General features: G+C 40.9%; 1 long non-coding RNA gene across 1 annotated transcript; it reads left to right on the top strand.

Annotated features, from left to right (window-relative positions):
* Positions 1 to 2,620: 2,620 nt before the first annotated feature.
* Positions 2,621 to 3,839, top strand: LOC102374555. Its single transcript, XR_323489.1, has 3 exons — positions 2,621 to 2,726; positions 3,601 to 3,672; positions 3,767 to 3,839. It is a non-coding gene; the product is annotated as an uncharacterized LOC102374555 (long non-coding RNA).
* The last annotated feature ends 879 nt before the right edge of the window (positions 3,840 to 4,718 follow it).

Here is a 4,718-nt window from a genome sequence, read left to right on the forward strand (position 1 = left end):
ATAAAAGGTATCCAAAAAATCCCCACTGTTTCTCATCCAGAATGCTACAGCCAGTGCTTGCGGGTTGACAGCACTTGCCCACTTAGGCACTAACAATGGCAAAACACAAGGACTACCAAATTCAGGATTTCACTGGTAGACGATACTTTGGCATCTGGACAGCTTGGCCTATAGAACTCTTCCAAGAAGTCAGCATGCAATTAAAAAGCCATCAAGGTTCAAGGATTATAGCTATACATTTCCTACTTTTTTAATTAGAATGCCCTCCCCCCCCCCATATTATTCACCTGGTTTAACATAGAAGAAAGCTCAAAGCATTCAAAAGTGAAGTTTTAAAGTGGAATTGTTCAGTGGCCGTTTCCTACTCTTGTCACTTTCCAAGTAAAAGCCAGGAACTATTTTCCTTTTTTGTTAGAAGCATAGTAGGTGCATAGTTCTTGCATAGTTTGAAGTCAAATGAGCAAATGGAGACAGAAAAGCAAACTGATTCAATGAAATGAGCTAATGAAGTGAGATCCAAGCCAATTATACAGTATTCTTCTCTCTTGTTACCTTGGAAACCATGTAATGACATAATGATATCAAGAAGTTCAAAACATGCAGAAATGACAAAAATATTGGTAAGACAACATATTCATGTACCCAATAGAACTATTAACTTACAGACTCACTAGATATGGTTTCAGGGAAGGGAAAACATACCTTCCCAAAAGCCTGGATGAAATTATTTCTATTGTTTGTATGAGCCCACAATTGAGCACATCTTTAGATGGGATTTCTTAGGCCCAAATCCAAGGTAGGATCTCTTTTTCATCCATGAGACCTTGGCCTTATTTTTTATACTGTGACTGAAGACACACATTTTGATAGACTCTTGTTTGGTATACACTCAACTCATACTACCAGTGAGCTGTGCTGAATTTAAGCACATGACTAACAGGTGAAAAGCTCTGTATCTCAGGGTGGCACACAGATAATAGCGGTGGATGAGTAACTTTGAAGGACAGCAGTGACACATCCATGGAGATGACCATTGACCATGAGGTCTTATTGAGTCACCAGTGGAAACCTGAAACAATAGAAAGTGATTGCAGCGGTCTCGTCCTTTTCTGCAGATATCAGAGAACTGATCACTTGCTTCTCTCAAGTGTGGGGGTTTTACTGCATCTCACTTATTCACCATCACCTCTCTGGTTCAATGCTTACAGAAGCTGCTGTCAGGCTTGTCCCCTGTAATACGACATTATTTGATCTGTGTTTCATGGGAGCAGCAGCAATACCGCAAGAGACCAAAGGCATTGGGTGGCTCAGAGATAATGTGGCCTAGAGTGTAAGTCACTGCATTTGAGACCAAGGAACCACAGCTTCTGTCCCCAGCTGTGCTGCTGATCTGCTGCGATACGTGAATCAAGAGTTTTAGAGTTGCGTTTCTCTTTTTTCCCCAGACCAACATGGCTACAAAACAGATCCATGCATAAGTTAGTCATTTCTGGGGGAAAAGATTGTCTGTAGTTCTGTTCATATACAGCAGCTAGACCAACAGGACCCCCATCTCAGTAGCAGCCTGTATGTGCTACTCAGCTGTAGACAACATTCATAGTGCCACCCCTGTATCTTCAAATATCACTGGGCTCTGAAGGACCTAGGAACTAGCCCTCTACTTTTTTTTTTTGCCTGGGAAGTAAACTTCTTCCCCTGCTGGAAGCATTCACAAGAGATTTTGCCCTGGTATGGTACTACTGAGCAGGGGGGCAAGGGGAAAAAAACAGCAAGACACTGAACATACAGGAATACAGTAAAATAAACACTGGTGACAATGACATTAAACAGGAAACACTCACCAAATACTTTACCAAGATATAGCTACAAATATGCTGCAAAGCTAGCACCAAGTGAAAGCATCCAGCGAGTGATAAATCTACAATCTAACAGTCTTTAAACGTCTCACTGGTATGCTTTGTAGATAAACTCTGCAGGTAGCCATTTGAGCGCCGGTAATCCACAGGACACTGAATCCTTAAGACAGCCCCAGCTACTCGCTCTCTAAAGGGAACAATTTTCTTGCTTTCTTTGCAAAACCTGCAGCAAAACAATTAAAATGAAAGGCAATACTTAAGTCTAGGCATAAGCCTAAGCTTTAAGCAGCAAGTTTAACCAATTCTCTGGGTTGTAGCATCCACCCGAACTGACTGGCACAATTCACCCCACAGTAAGAGCCTGTGCTCAGGCAGGCTGACTTTTTGCTGAGTGGCTCACATGTTACCTATTAACCACACACTTGTATGAGCCATCCTGTGGGCATTCTTTGTTACCCACAATTTGCCAACTCCACTCAAAATGAACAAGGAGTTAATGCAACATAAAGGACAATATTTTATTAGGGGGTTACATAAGCCTGTCCTCAGACTTGGATAGGCTTAGGACAGACAGGAAGCTCCTAATTTCCCGGGTTACAGGACAACTCTAGCAGCTTCTTTCTAAACATATCCCTGACATCCTTGCCAATCTTACTGTTAATTTTCAGCAGCTGTAAACACTGCTTTTGGTCCACCTCTCTAGGTCTGTAGTCATAAAAGGGGAAAGCCTCACCCACCCACTTCCTTTTTGGATAGAATACAGGGATCAAATGGGAGGAAAAAAGAGTCTAACAAGAGTTCTGTTTTCTTTTTTACTGATGCACTTCTGCTTCCTTTGAGAGCTGTTGAGTTGTTCTGTAATGCTATATTGTAAGCAGGTGGTTGGGATATTTAGTGTATGAGTTTTGCTAGTTTAGTTGAATGGCTGGCAGGTAGAAAAAACAGAGAGGAAGGTAAAACAAGGGCTTTTTTTATGAAACTTCTCTGAGTAAACATCCCAGAGAAAATACCTGAGCTCATAGCAGGGAAGTTCCTATCTTTCAACCTACAGCCCAGTTATACAGCCTATTCTACCAATGCTGAGAACCAGCGGTATTAAAAAGGCTCACTCTAGCCAGAAATCAGTACCTGGCTTGGGGGCTCTTCATGATATAGATGCATGCATGGCAATTTTTGGTTCCGTTTAGGAGCTGGACCAAAAAAAAAAAAAAAAGCGGGGGGATATGTAGGGTTTACCCAAACCAAACTTAAAAAACAAAACAAAAAAAAATGGTGAAACAAACTAAAAAGGAGGTTAAAAAACGGTTTTGGGTAGAACACATTTCTTTTTTAAACCAACACTGAAACGTTATTTCAAAATAAGATGTCATTTTAGAATAAATCAGTACAAATGTTTTCTTCTGAAAATGCCTTCGGCAGGCATTTCAGCACTTTAACATTTATTTTCAAGGCCTTTTGCTTTTTTTTGCTTGACAGCAGTAACTAGCCCAAACTGACATGAATTCACAACAGGTTTCAGTCAACCTGAATATTCATTTTTGGTCTGGAAAAAGACCCCACAACCCTGCAAATCACCAGGCTCTAGTTTTTACAGAATAGACAGAGGCATGCAAAGGGATGCTCAAGTATCTAGGAAAATTAACTTATTGTGAGCTTCCTCAAGAGGAAGAGAGGGATAGATGGTGTAAGAGAAATGTATGTAATGCAGGAGGAGGCTATTAAACCCAGTCCCCTGTGTTTACAGGTCTACATTTGTCATGAAGACTCTCCAAGAACATCTACATTGGCCTCTTTCATACCAAGGACACAAAGCATGGTATAAAAATAAAGTAAAATGTTCTATGGCTGGATTAACAGAGGTACCTCCAATGGCTTTTCATTGCAATGATGGGGAATTTTCTTGGTTACAGTATTCTTCAGTGATCTTAGGAAGTGGATGACAGCCACTGCTATAGAGAAAGCAAAGCCCCAAACCCTCAACAATCCTTGCCAATCTGACCTGGGGGGAGAATTCCTTTCCGAACTCAAATCTGGCTTTTTGTTTGATGCTGAATGCACAAGCAAGATCCAGCACCAAGGATCAGAGGTGCCATGAGGAGCAGTACATCCAAGCTAAACTTCTGCCTCTATTCCTGGTCAGTTTTTTCGAGGAAGGTGAAACAGAACAAAACGGGGAGGGGGAGAAGACATTTATGGGTTTAAAATCAATGGCCTATAGATGTCCAGCAAAATCCCTGTAGCATAGTATTACCAAACATCCTCCACGGAAAGTTTGAGCTTCTTTTTAATTCTTTCACTGGGGAAAACAGTGCTAGAGGTCGCATATCACATGCTGTGATAACCACTCCAAGAACTCCCTTACTCTATCACATTATCCCTTCCACAAACTTATCAAGCTCTGTCTTGAAGCAATTCAGTTGCTTGTCCCCAGTTCTTTGCATGTCCACAACATTGTTTTTCTAATCATAGAAACCTTAATTTCCAGCTAAAACGTGCTTGTGATCAGTTTGCACTCTTTGCATGTGCATCATTTATTGCTTTGAAATTCTTTTTTCTTATGCTTTGCTTTGCTGCTATTGTTAAAATTAATCACAACTTTGATTTGAGAAGGCTCTTATGTGTTTATCACTAGTCAAAAGCACCTGAAGAGAAGACTCCATCAGTCTAATTGGTGTAGGCACAGCTGATCCATAGAGTACTATAACCCAGGACCCAGGATCCACTTTAAGGCAAAAAGGTGAAAAACACAAGGCCATATATCTGTAAAAAGTCCACTCAGGGAGGCCACAGATAGGGAAGAGAAGTAGCTAGTCATGTAATTGTGATGTTTCTCTATAATACATTTCCTAGTGTTTGATCCAG

Source organism: Alligator sinensis, unplaced genomic scaffold, assembly GCF_000455745.1.
Source record: "Alligator sinensis unplaced genomic scaffold, ASM45574v1 scaffold1086_3, whole genome shotgun sequence".
NCBI classification, from domain to species: domain Eukaryota; kingdom Metazoa; phylum Chordata; order Crocodylia; family Alligatoridae; genus Alligator; species Alligator sinensis.